The sequence below is a fragment of the Schistocerca cancellata genome, chromosome 10, assembly GCF_023864275.1.
Source record: "Schistocerca cancellata isolate TAMUIC-IGC-003103 chromosome 10, iqSchCanc2.1, whole genome shotgun sequence".
In the NCBI taxonomy this organism is placed as follows: Eukaryota; Metazoa; Arthropoda; class Insecta; order Orthoptera; family Acrididae; genus Schistocerca; species Schistocerca cancellata.
The window spans coordinates 10258772-10273866 of record NC_064635.1 but is presented as its reverse complement, the minus strand read 5'-3'; the positions used below and the strand labels follow the sequence as shown (position 1 = coordinate 10273866).

Genomic DNA, 15095 nt, shown 5'->3' with positions numbered 1-15095 from the left:
CGTGACAAATGCAGATTTAGAACGCAAAAATCGTAACTGTGTGTGTGTGTGTGTGTGTGTGTGTGTGGTACATGATAACTTTTGTTTTATGGCCACTAACCAGTGGTTCAAACCTTATTTCTGCGCCGAAAATTTCGAGGCCTAACGGTTAAATGATAATGACGTCACTTGGGTAAAATATTCCGGAGGTAAAATAGTCCCTCATTCGGATCTCCGGGCGGGGACTACTCAGGAGGACGTCGTTAACAGGAGAAAGAAAATTGACGTTCTACGGGTCGGAGCGTGGAATGTTAGATCCCTTAATCGGAAAGAAGGTTAGAAAATTTAAAAAGGGAAATGGATAGGTTAAAGTTAGATATAGTGGGAATTAGCGAAGTTCGGTGGCAGGAGGAACAAGACTTGTGGTCAGGTGAATACAGGGTTATAAAAACAAATAGGGGTAATGCAGGAGTAGGTTTAATAATGAATTAAAAAAATAGGAATGCGGGTAAGCAACTACAAACAGCATAGTGAACGCATTATTGTGGCCAAGATAGATACTGTAATTGACACTGACAATCGCGTAACGCGAAAACAGGAACAGAACAACTACAGGTCACATCCGTCGCAATTCCACGATGAAAGAAATAATAACTGGACACGACAAGGCTATTCTCACAACACAAATCGTGACCAAAACAGGCACCACCCGTATGACAACCGTTGGCAGAGTAGTAATAATTACAGGGAAAGATCACCTCTCCGCGGTAATGACTATCACAGAGACAATCAGAGAAACAGACAATATGGGAACCAAAACAATTATTATCAAGGGAGACAGAATAACTTTAGACGCAACGGTTCAGCGCGCAGTTACGACTCAGGGAGAAATTCTCCACCACGTGACCGACAAGAAAGAAACTATGGAATCTAACGACATGACAACAGACGATATGAAACTTCCTGGCAGATTAAAACTGTGTGCCCGACCGAGACTCGAACTTGGGACCTTTGCCTTTCGCGGGCAAGTGCTCTACCAACTGAGCTACCGAAGCACGACTCATGCCCGGTACTCACAGCTTTACTTCTGCCAGTACCTCGTCTCCTACCTTCCAAACTTTGGTAGAGCACTTGCCCGCGAAAGGCAAAGGTCCCGAGTTCGAGTCTCGGTCGGGCACACAGTTTTAATCTGCCAGGAAGTTTCATATCAGCGCACACTCCGCTGCAGAGTGAAAATCTCATTCTGGAAACACCCCCCAGGCTGTGGCTAAGCCATGTCTCCGCAATATCCTTTCTTTCAGGACTGCTAGTTCTGCAAGGTTCGCAGGAGAGCTTCTGTAAAGTTTGGAAGGTAGGAGACGAGGTACTGACAGAAGTAAAGCTGTGAGTACCGGGTGTGAGTCGTGCTTCGGTAGCTCAGTTGGTAGAGCACTTGCCCGCGAAAGGCAAAGGTCCCGAGTTCGAGTCTCGGTCGGGCACACAGTTTTAATCTGCCAGGAAGTTTCATATCAGCGCACACTCCGCTGCAGAGTGACAATCTCATTCTGGACAGACGATATGATCGTAATGACAGACCTGAACTGCATCAGAACTGGCGGGATTCTCGTCACGGTGAATTTGTAGAAGGTAGGTCTCCAAATCCCAGTAACCGCGCGCCAACAAAGAAACAGACAATGACTCGCACCGCAGGCAGCCACCTGCACCCGCTGGCTCAGGGAAAAATAACATTGACGCTAACCTTGAGCAAAATTCCAGTATTCTTTACGGATGAATACCGCATGATAATTGCATTCAAGTTGAAATTCTGCGTACTAGGAAGAGTAAAGGTTTACACCACATTTCACATGTAAAACCGTTTATTGAAAGACAATCTGCTTTTTAACTTTGTCTTTGCCATAAAACGTTTCACTTCACGTTACTAGTATGCATTGTCACACTTAGAAACTGTTACCATGCAACAATGTTTAAAGTTAAATATCCAGTCAAGAACCAAGAGAACTTATTCAAACAGAAATTACGAATGCAATGTTATTGCGAACAGACGACACAGTGTTATTGTGTGTGTACATTCTTGCTTGTTAGTTGCACGATTACGTAACGACTATAAGGCTCACATACTTAGAACATTTACCAGTATTGCTAATGAGATTTTAATGCAACATTCTGGTGTACTTGAAAATACATTCTGAATTAAAGTACTTTCTGGGAGATACCAGATGACACAGTGGTTAGTTAATGTGACAGCTACACGATTATATCACGACATTACTAATGTGTGACACAATTTACATTGTTGCTTTTGCGGAGTATCTGTTTTCATGGACTTCTGCAGAACTTAGCTTTCAGAGGACGATAACTACGACACTTCCACAGAGATTATCTTACAACAAGACGCACAGTTTAGCGCTACAGTACACGTATTTGAGTGATTAATTTTGTACTTAAAACATTTATTTTTAAAGATATTTGAAGTACAATGGTACAAAGGTTTTCCGTGATACATTTCATTCCATTGCTGTAATCTGTAACACCTGAGGGTATAATTACATTAATCCTCAGGGGGGTACACGCTTACTTTGTGTACCATGTGTTTGGCAAGCACAAGGAGCCCTAGCTAATATGGTATTTGCTTATACAACTTTACAAATCGGTACCATATTTCTTTAACACATAATTACATAGCTATCTGATCATTTAACTGAGAGATAAACATTTTTTTTACTACATCAGTGACAGATGTTTACGTAATTACACAGTTGGATAACTTCACACTTATGAAATTGTATTTTGTCTGTACTTTGTGAAATGCTCATATTTTTCGGAACCATTGTGATATTATGAGAGCTTTGAATGATATATTTGGTATGGGATCATGATTTTTAAAGTACGTTTGAGGTAGATGACACTATTGAAATGAGCAGAGAATTTTTTTTAGGTTTTGAAATTATTGGAGGAAGCTACGACGATGTTGAGATTTGACTGAGGTGTTATGATGTTATTTTTACGACGACAGTGTGTATTATGCTGTTGAGGTATGTTTATGATCAATAAGCCGATGTTATATGAGGAATTTGATTATGCTACATATTTATTAAGATGAAATATTGAAGAAGTGTCAACGAATAAGGTAAGGAGTAATGAATAGTGGTTAGGGACTCTGACTTGTGAAAAAGGATGTTGGAAACCGAGAATCGTACTTTAAGAGTTATGAAATGTGTGTAAATGCGTGAATGTATCACAATGCCAGCGAAAATTTTTTGGACACTGTTATATTCATAAGATTTTGTTTCTACACATTTGACACGCAAATTCTTGACCTGTGAAATATTTTTATATGAGACTGTCACTGTAGCGGAAACTGCTGTCATAAATATTTCAGTAAGAAAGGTAAGTGACCACCTGCATGTAATGCGTTTTGGGCGCCCAGCTGAGAGGTAGTCGTCTGACAAAAGAAAGCCATTAGTGTGTGCGCCTTTCAGAGACAGAGATGGAGAAAAAAAAAAGAGACCATTAACCTCGCTATTGACATTCCTTTGTAGAAAGCATTGCAAATATTACACGCTCATTACTTGAAAATATATGATTACTCATACTTTGTGCTAATTACTGAAATGCTTATGAATTGATGGGAAATATTCGTACATCTGCACACCTGATTATGACAAGTGTCTTTCTACGAGAGTTGAGAGCTACTGACTTATGAAATGCCACATAGCTATTGAATGACGTTTTTATGCTTTGGTTTGCGTAATTGCTTATTTCATTTGATACCTGTTTTCCAGCTGTGTTGCAGCATTAGTTTTATAAAATAAACTTAGATGCATTTGCTAATGTGAACACTTTCTGTCAACAGATCTATTAAATAATTATTTTATGATCCACATTCTTCGAAAAAGGAGCTCTTGGAATGGAGAGAACAATAAGAAGGGACTAGTAACAGTAACTGCACACATAATTTTCTTTTCAAGTGCATGGTAATATTTTTTTACAATAAGTTGTTGTGGTGCACCACTTTAATTACATAGACATTAAGATGTGAATAGACATTTCCCTTTTCTGCATTGTTGTTTTTATTGTAATATTTTTTCTGCTTGAGCTATGTCATGTTTAGGTATAAGTTACTGCTGTTTGCCAGGCATAGTGTTACTGAATTTGACTTTGTGTTACTCTTCTAAGCTAGTTTTACTACTGTTTTATTTTTCTTGTTTGCTGCACAGTGCCTTATATTAGTTGTAATATTGCAATTGCTTTGCCTATTTAAATTTTTTGTCATTGATGTTTGTGTTAATTGTTTTGTGCTGCTGCATTGCCTCGTCCCTTAGTTTAGCATCTGAGCTCAGTAGATTTAAGTTAGCTTAAGAAGGGGTAGACTATATAAGAAACTAACTATGATGAATTGGAAGAAATGCATTGAGAAGTTATACGAAAAAAGTACAGAAAACAGGTTTAGGTAGGATTTTCTTGGAAATAAATGATGAGGTAAGAAATGTGTGAACATATAAATACAGAAAGCATGCTTAGATAGAATTTTTTTGGTGGAAACAAAGGATGAAATAAGAGGAAAGATATATGGAATGAAGTTTTGGGTTGGACTGCAGTACCAAATGTTACACTGAAAACGAACCCTGTCCTTTCCTTCCGTGTTATTCCACTATGTGTTTGTGTACCATTGTGTATTTGTTTTCTTCCTGTCTCTGTGTAGTTTCACAGAATTTTTTCTTGTTTTAATATTAAGCTACATTCACTATGATGAGGAATACGGTTCTCCTCAAATATAATTTGCATTAATAATATGTTATTTACCTTGTCAATATGCTTAGACATTATTTATTCTGTTTTGTTTTAATGCTCATGTGTAAAGTTGATGTTTCAATAATTATTCTGATCTTTTATGTATTTACTTATGTCATAATTCCTGTAACACTGATGTATAAGTTTATTTCTATTCTGTTGTAAAGCCTGTAGTACAAATGTTATCTGTATTGTTATGTTCTTTAATGATGTATTTTGTACCTTTGTAACTGTATTCTTATGTTATAAAATTGTAATTGATACCAGTTCATCATATTATTAACTTGTTAGTTACATTTCACTGCACACGTTTCTGTTGGTCATAGTATATGGACAATATGTGAGAAGTAGGGACTGTTAGTGTTTGCACGTGTGTTAATAATTCAGCAAGGGACTGGATAACAGCATTGCTCGTTCTAAGGACAATTCCAAAAAACTTTGTGAGTGCACAAGTGGTGATTATGGACTTGCTATATTCTCTGCAAGACTTTTCGATGGTAATTGTGCACCCGCACAGTCACAACAGATGGCTGCTGGCCATCTCTACCAGGACTACAGTGGGCCTGTCCACACTTTCTACGAGGACTGCAGAGGGTCTGCACCTCTGGTGGCCCACCAATACCGTAATCTCTACCAGGACTACAGTGGGTCTACTCTGTGATGACCTACCTACCAATCTTCTTCAAAACGTCGAATGACTCTGCTGTGGGTATGCTCTGTTGTGGCCCATTACCTGTCAGCATGTCAAGAGTCAGCAGTGTCTTTCCGTTGGAAGGACAACACTACTTCTTCAAGACTGCATGGAAATCCACTACTTCCGTGTGCGTTGTCTTTTACTGCTCAGACTTTGAAAAACAAAAAAAAAACACTGAAATTTTACTGTGATGAACAATCTGGACTGTCTTTATGGACTGTGAGAAAATTTTAGCTTTTGACCAACATTGTATCAATAAGTGTGTGCATTTGATATCTTTGTTATTGTAATTATAAAAAAAATTATCAAATCATTATTGGCCACTGTCCAAAAACAATTTTTAAAATTTTTTTGGGGAGCATGGGGGCTATGTAAGTAGGCTGTTTATGTTTTCTTTATGTAAGTAGGCTGTTTATATTTTCTTATTGGCAACGTTACGTAGCGCTCTATATGAAAATCACTGGCTGTGCTGTGTGCTGTCTGTGGCCAGTTTGCATTGTTGTCTGCCATTGTAGTGTTGGGCAGCGGCAGCTGTATGTGAACAGCGTGTAGCGTTGCGCAGTTGGAGGTCAGCCGCCAGCAGTGGTGGATGTGGGAAATGAGATGGCGGATTTTTGAGTACAGAATGGATATTATGAACTGCTATGTATATTATGCTTTTTCAACACTATTAAGGTAAATACATTGTTTGTTCTCTACAAAAATCTTTCATTTGCTAACTATGCCTATCAGTAGTTAGTGCCTTCAGTAGTTTGAATCTTTTATTTAGCTGGCAGTAGTGGCGCTCGCTGTATTGCAGTAGTTCCAGTAACGAAGATTTTTGTGAGGTAAGTGATTTGTGAAAGGTATAGGTTAATGTTAGTCAGGGCCATTCTTTTGTATGGATTTTTGAAAGTCAGATTGCGTTGCGCTAAATAATATTGTGTGTCAGGTTAAGCACAGTCGTGTATAAATTGTTCTAAGGGGACGTTACAATACGAAACCCACGCCTACCACAGTAGTACAAGTTTATATGCCGACTAGCTCTGCAGATCATGAAGAAATTGATGAAATTATATTATTCAGATAGTGAAGGCATGGAGGACTGGAATTCGATTGTAGGAAAAGGAAGAAAAAGATACGTAGTAGGTGAATATGGAATGAGGGTAAGGAATGAAAGAGGAAGCTGCCTGGTAGAATTTTGCACACAGCATAACTTAATCATAGCTAACACTTGGTTCAAGAATAATGCAAGAAGGTTGTATACGTGAAAGAAGCCTTGAGATACTAGAAGGTTTCAGATAGGTTATATAATGGTAAGACAGAGATTTAGGAACCAGGTTTTAAATTGTAAGATATTTCCAGGGCAGATGTGGACTCTGACCACAATCTATGGGTTATGAACTGTAGATTAAAACTGAAGAAACTGCAAAAGATGGAATTTAAGGAGATGGGACCTGGATAAACTGAAAGAACCAGAGGTTGTAGAGAGTTTCAGGGAGAGCATTAGCGAACGATTGACAAGAATGGGGAAAAGAAATACAGTAGGAGAAGAATGAGTAGCTTTGAGAGATGAAATAGTGAAGGTAGCAGAGGAATAAGTAGTAAAACAACGAGGGCTAATAGAAATCCTTGGGTAACAGAAGAGATTTTGAATTTAATAGATGAAAGGAGAAAATACAAAAATGCAGTACGTGAAGCAGGCAAAACGGAATACAAACGTCTAAAAAATGAGATCGACAGGAAGTGCAAAATGGCTAAGCAGGGATGGCTAGAGGACAAATGTATAGATGTAGAGGTGTTCATCACTAGGAGTAAGATAGATACTGCCTACAGGAAAATTAAAGAGACCTTTGGAGAAAAGAAAACCACTTACATGAATATCAAGAGTTCTAAGCAAAGAAGGGAAAGTAGAAAGGTGGAAGGATTATATACAGGGTATATACAAGGGCGATGTTCTTGAGGACAATATTATGGAAATGGAAGAGGATGTAGACGAAGATGAAATGGGAGATATGATACTGCGTGAAGGGTTTGACAGAGCACTGGAAGACCTAAGTCGAAACAAGGCCCCAGGAGTAGACAACATTCCATTAGAACTACTGACAGCCTTGGGAGAGCCAGTCCTGACAAAACTGTACCATCTGGTGAGCAAGATGTATGAGACAGGCGAAATACCCTCAGTCTTCAAGAAGAATATAGTAATTCCAATCCCAAAGAAAGCAGGTGTTGACAGATGTGAAAATTACCGAGCTATCAGTTTAATAAGCCACGGCTGCAAAATACTAACGCGAATTCTTTACAGACGAATGGAAAAACTGGTCGAAGCCGAGCTCGGGAAAGATCAGTTCGGATTCCGTAGAAATGTTGGAACACATGAGGCAATACTGATCCTACGACTTATCTTAGAAGATAGATTAAGGAAAGGCAAACCTACGTTTGAAGCATTTTGGAATTTTGACTGCACATTTGACTAGAGTGAAGCGTGAGTGTTCTGTCATATCACAGGTTTATTGTGAGACACCTGTTGTTGTTGTTGTTGTCTTCAGTCCTGAGACTGGTTTGATGCAGCTCTCCATGCTACTCTATCCTGTGCAAGCTTCTTCATTTCCCAGTACCTACTGCAACCTACATCCTTCTGAATCTGCTTAGTGTATTCATCTCTTGGTCTCCCCCTACGATTTTTACCCTCCACGCTGCCTTCCAATACTAAATTGGTGATCCCTTGATGCCTCAGAACATGTCCTACCAACCGATCCCTTCTTCTGGTCAAGTTGTGCCACAAACTTCTCTTCTCCCCAATTCTATTCAATACTTCCTCATTAGCTATGTGATCTACCCATCTAATCTTCAGCATTCTTCTGTAGCACCACATTTCAAAAGCTTCTATTCTCTTCTTGTCCAATCTATTTAGCGTCCATGTTTCACTTCCATACATGGCTACACTCCATACAAATACTTTCAGAAATGACTTCCTGACACTTAAATCTATACTCGATGTTAACAAATTTCCCTTCTTCAGAAACGCTTTCCTTGCCATTGCCAGTCTACATTTTATATCCTCTCTACTTCGACCATCATCAGTTATTTTGCTCCCCAAATAGCAAAACTCCTTTACTACTTTAAGTGTCTCATTTCCTAATCTAATACCCTCAGCATCACCCGACTTAATTCGACTACATTCCATTATCCTCGTTTTGCTTTTGTTGATGTTCATCTTATATCCTCCCTTCAAGACACCATCCATTCCGTTCAACTGCTCTTCCAAGTCTTTTGCTGTCTCTGACAGACTTACAATGTCATCGGCGAACCTCAAAGTTTTTATTTCTTCTCCATGGATTTTAATACCTACTCCAAATTTTTCCTTTGTTTCCTTTACTCCTTGCTCAATATACAGATTGAATAACATTGGGGAGAGGCTACAACCCTGTCTCACTCCCTTCCCAACCGCTGCTTCCCTCTCATGCCCCTCGACTCTTATAACTGCCATCTGGTTTCTGTACAAATTGTAAATAGCCTTTCGCTCCCTGTATTTTACCCCTGCCACCTTTAGAATTTGAAAGAGAGTATTCCAGTCAACATTGTCAAAAGCTTTCTGTAAGTCTACAAATGTTAGAAACGTAGGTTTGCCTTTCCTTAATCTTTACTGATTATACTGACCTTACGACTTATCTTAGAAGTGAGACACCTAGGAAGCTCTATATACATACATACATTAATCCTGGTTCCATAGATCATGAATACGACATTTCGTAATGATGTGGAACGTGTCACTTAACATAAGTTTTCTTTACACAAAATAACTAATTAATTCATTTTTTTACAGTTACTACTTCATATCTAAGAATTCATCTATTGAGTAGAAGGAGATCCTTCAGAAATTCTTTTAATTTGCTTTTAAATCTTGGTTGGCTATCTGCCAGACTTTTAATACTATTTGGCAAATGACCAAAGATTTTGTGGCAGCATAATTCACCCCTTTCTGAGCCAAACTGATATTTAATCCAGAATAGTGAATATCATCCTTTCTTCTAGTGTTGTAGCTATGCACTTGGCTGTTATTGTTGAATTGGGATGGGTATTAATGACAAATTTCATAAGTGAATATTTGTATTGGGAAGGTACTGTGAATATCCCGAGTTCCTTAAATAAATGTCTGCAAGGTGATCTGGGTGGGCTCCAGCTATTATTCTGATTACACACTTTTGTGCAATGAATACTTTCTCTCTTAATGACGAATTGTCCCAAAATATGATGCCATATGAAAGCAGTGCATGAAAATAGGCATAGTAGGCTAATTTACTGATATGTTTATCGCCAAAATTTGCAATAACCCTAATAGCATAAGTAGCTGAACCTAACTGTTTCAGCAGGCCATCGATGTGATTTTTCCAATTCAATTTCTCATCAATGCACACACCCAGAAATTTTGAGTATTCTACCTTAGCAACAGACTTCCATTCATAGTCCATATTTATCGATGGTGTTATGCCATTTACTGTACAGAATTGTATAAATTGTGTTTTCTCAAAATTTAGTGAGAGTCCATTTGCAGAGAACCACTTAATAATTTTCTGAAAGACTTTATTTGCAATTTCTTTGGCTGATTATTTCTCCTTGGGTGTGATTACTATACTTGTATCATCAGCAAAAAGAACTAACTGTGCATCTTCATGAATATAGAGTGGCAAGTCATTAATATGTATTAAGAACAATAAGGGACCCAAGACTGAACCCTGTGGGACTCTGTTCTTGATACATCCCCAATTATAGGACTCTGCTGGTTTTTGTAGAGTACCTGTACTGTTAATTTCAACCTTCTGCATTCTTCCAGTTAAGTATGAATTAAACCATTTGTGCACTGTCCCACTCATACCACAATACTTAAGCTCATCTAGAAGAATTTCATTATTCACACAATCAAAAGCCTTTTAGAGATCACAAAATATCCCAATGGGTGATGTTCGGTTAATCATTGAATTTAATATATGATCAGTGAAAGCATATATAGCATTTTCCATTAAAAAGCCTTTCTGAAAACCATATTGACATTTTGTTAGTACTACTTCATTTTTAGAAATATGTGATGCTCTGAAAGTCAATTCAAAACAAAAGGGCGCAGAACGATTATGCAAGGAATCATTGTGCCTCATGACGATGCCCGACCCTGTTACTGCGAATAGAGTGAAAGAAAAAACTCAAAACGTTTTGGCTGGGAGATTTTGCAGCTTTGACCCTATAGCCCTGACCAAGCATCTCTCTCCCCCATTGAAGGCCTGGCTTCACGACCGACTATAATCTCAAGGGAGCTGTCAACAACTGGTTGAAGCATCAGGCGCCGCCATTCTTTGATGAAGGGACTTTTTTTATTATTTTACACATTTAGTTGTGTAGGGTGAAATTGAGGAGCAAATCACTCTGATCGTGGAACGAGTCAGTACATGGAATTAACGTCAGAAAAAATAAGAAATAAAATAGATTGTACATGAATTCTGTGCAGATGACAAACTGCTCAATATAGAGGGTGTTCATTTTAACTGAAGACATTGAAATGTCTCGAAAACTACACATCGGATAAAAAAAAAACTATAATTCCAATTTGTTTGTCTCGGAGGGGGACATCTGACACCACACTCGGCCCACCACCCAACCCCGTGCATGGTTGGCGGGGAGCAACTTAGAAATCTTCAGTGGCAACCTCCATTTTTAATTGCAGATTAAAATTCTATGGCAAAATCTACGTATTGTTTGTCTGAAGCATTTTCATCGTTTCACTGCAGATGGCGCTGTAATCGGAGGAACAGAAATGAGTACACGATCGTAATTTACGACATGCAACTTAATGGCCCTTGAATGTCCAATGGCACATGGGACCCCACCTCTATGCTGCGAGGGTAGGACGGACAAGTATTTCATAACTTCTAATTGGAAACAGCATTCGCAATGTTGTATTCCTCCAACATATCGAACAGGGGACTACTCGACACGCCACCGTGGCCGTGAAGTGAACTACGACGTATCATAACAGGCAGTACAGTGCGACTGAAGCAAACGTATCGCGCAGATGTAGAACATACAGCAGCTCTGAACATTACAATACTTGCGCTGTGTTTATTGCCTTTCTTGGGTGTGATTACTATCCGTGTATCATCAGCAAAAAGAACTAACTTTGCATCTTCATCAATATGGAGTGGCAAGTCGTTAATATGTATTAATAACAATAAGGGACCCAAGACTGAACCCTGTGGGACACCATTCTTGATACATCCACAGTTAGAGGACTCTGTTGCCACCACAGAACTAAAAACTGAAATGAACCTGACTTACAGAGAATGTAGGAGAAGTGTTGAGGCTACTGTGGCCTTGTATGCCGAGCGTTTTCGAGAGAAAGCTCGCTGTCAATCGTTCTTTTACAAGGTTGTGAACGCCTTTATACTTGATGGCAGTGTACAGGCCGAAGCAAGCGCGTTGCAGGAGAAGCCAATGAAACAGCTGTACTAGCGGCAGTGCACCACATCTCACGGATAAGCGCCTGCTATTACACCACGATTCCGGTAGGTCTGTGGTTAGTATTGTCACAATACTGCAGTGTCATAAGCATTATCCATACCAGGTGTCATTGCATCAAGACATTCATGGCACCGATTTCCATAAATGTGTAGTGTTTTGTCAAATGTCACGTCAACAAATGCAAAAGAGCCTCACCTTCTTTGCCGAGATACTGTTTTCCGATGAGTCTACATTCAGAAACCGTGGTAGCCTTAGCCAGAATACCTCGCATTACTGGACCGTAGACAGTCGCCAGCTGGCTACGGCAAGTTGACCATCAACGTCTTTGGTCCTTTAACGAATGGCGTGCCGTCATGAGGAACAGACTCATTGATCCGTATTTTATCGACGGCACGTTGAATGGACGTAAATTTTGAACGTTTTTGGAACAGGAACTACTGGTCATCTGCAGGATGCTGCGTTGGACGTTCGACAACATGTGTGGTTTCAGCATGACGGTTGCCCAGTGCATTATGCAATTGAAGCACGGGAGGTATTAGACCGTGTTTACGCTGGTTGATGGATCGGCAGAGGTGTCCCCATCAATTGGCCCGCTTGGTAGCCGGATTTGAGGTCGCCAGATTTCTTTCTGTGGTTCAAAATGGTTGAAATGGCTCTGAGCATTACGGGGCTTAACAGCTGAGGTCATCAGTCCCCTAGAACTTAGAACTACTTAAACCTAACTAACCTAACGACATCACACACATCCATGCCAGAGGCAGGATTCGAACCTGCGACCGTAGCGGTGACGCGATTCCAGACTGAAGCGCCTAGAACCGCTCGACCACCACGGTCGGCTTTCTTTCTGTGGGGATATTTAAAAGATAAGGTGTACCAGCACTTGCCAACAAGCCTTCAAGACATGGTCGACCGCATCAGAAACACCTATGCTGACTTTCCCGGAGATATGCTTCTGCGCTGTGTACGGCCATTTGAAAAGCGGATCACTGTGTGCACTGAAGCTGCCGGTACTACGTGAGAACACCTACTCTAATTGGAGGAGTAGAGTGGACGGCCACAGTGGCGCGTGCAGTAGTCCCCTGTTTGATATGTTGGAGGAATACAACGTTGCGAAGTGAGTTTCCAATTACAATCTATGAAATACTGGCTTGTCCTACTATGGCAGCATGGAGCTAGGGTCCCACGTGCCATTGGACATTCGAGGACCATAGAGTAGCATGTCGTAAATCACGATTGCATACCATCTGTGGCGAAACAAAGAAAATGCTTCAGACAAAACGTACGTAGTTTTTGTAATCTGCAATAGAAAACGGGGGTTCCCACTGAAGTTACCACCTGTCCCCCATGCACATGCTGAGGGGAGAGGGTCAAGTGTGTTATCATACGATGCCCTTCTCCAAGACAAACAAATTGGAATTATAACTTCTTTTGGCCCAATGTGTAGTTTTTGACATATTTCAGTGTCTTCACTTAAAATGAAAACTCTGTATATTAGCACAATCAACAATATAGCACCCGAATGTCCTTCTATTTGTTTCCAGGAACTCACAGATAGAACACTAGGTGTGATCCGTGAGGAAATTCTTCAGTTTAGAAGCCTGGCCAAACGCATTTGCATTGTTAGACACCAAGCAGTTCACCGCTGACAATAATGCACGCGTTAACGTAGATTTATGTTCTGCATTAGGAATACCATGGCGCCTACGCACTTATCCAAAAAAGAAAAAGTGGAGATGCCACTTGTTCAATTCAAATGGCTCTGAGCACTATGGGACTCAACTTCTGAGGTTTCTAGTCCCCTAGAACTTAGAACTAGTTAAACCTAACTAACCTAAGGACAACACACACATCCATGCCCGAGGCAGGAAGGCAGGATTCGAACCTGCGACCGTAGTGGTCTCACGGTTCCAGACTGCAGCGCCTAGAACCGCACGGCCACTTCGGCCGGCACTTGTACAGTTGCGGACGGGAATTGCCTTTCCTTTTCGTGGCGTTTTAAGGCCAAGCGAAGGGCTATTATGAATGGAAAAATATTTATTGGACCGTCATTACAGCGCCAGCCACAAAGACGATACCATGCGCTTCTTTTCTGACGAACGAACTGAACTGAAGGCGGCCATTAGGGATTAAAACTGAGTTACGTGTTAAACAGAGTGGTGACAGAATCTGTTATAGTTGACATGGCAAATTATATGAATTCTTTAAGTCTCTTAATGCAAGGGGAACATCATTTGGTAACAAATGTGGCAGACATTCTTCGTGTAAAATTCTTTTTATCAATCTTTTTGAAATCCCAAGCGTAGCGCTTCCCTCAATGGCAACTATTACACGTTTGATGTTTTCAGGTGTGCGCACAGTTTTTGGTCTGCCAGTTTTCTTTTTTCTCGTTGACGCCACCTCCTCAAAGTTCCCAACCCACTTTTTAATAGCACATGCAGATGGCACCGACCGATTTCGATTAATGTTGAAGTGGTAGCGGAATGCATGACGTGCTAACAGGTATGAACTACCGTTCTGATAAAATGCTCTGACAGTGTACGTACGATGCCATATGGGGTCGAACGCTCCATTATGACTAAAGTAACTGACGCTGTTGTTGTTGTGGTCTTCAGCCGTGAGACTGGTTTGATGCAGCTCTCCATGTAACTCTATCCTGTGCAAGCTTCTTCATCTCCCAGTACTTACTGCAACCTACATCCTTCTGAATCTGCTTAGTGAATTCGTCTCTTGGTCTCCCTTTACGATTTTTACCCTCCACTCTGCCTTCCAATGCTAAATTTGTGATCCCTTGATGCCTCAGAACATGTCCTTCCAACTGGTCCCTTCTTGTTGCAAAGTTGTGCCACAAACTCGTCCCCAATTCTGTTCAATACCTCCTCGTTAGTTATGTGATCTACCCATCTAATCTTCTACATCTACATCTACATTTATACTCCGCAAGCCGCCCAACGGTGTGTGGCGGAGGGCACTTTCCGTGCCAAAGTCATTACCTCCCTTTTCTGTTCCAGTCGCGTATGATTCGCGGGAAGAACGACTGTCTGAAAGCCTCCGTTCGCGCTCGAATCTCTCTAATTTTACATTCGTGATCTCCTCGGGAGGTATAAGTAGGGGGAAGCAATATATTCGATACCTCATCCAGAAA

The 15095-nt window shown here is 40.3% G+C and overlaps 1 protein-coding gene across 1 annotated transcript in view; it reads right to left on the bottom strand.

The window, feature by feature from the left end:
* The window catches only part of LOC126106320 (uncharacterized), a 121097-nt gene that overhangs the window by 52841 nt on the left and 53161 nt on the right, over positions 1–15095 (bottom strand). The window lies entirely within an intron of this gene.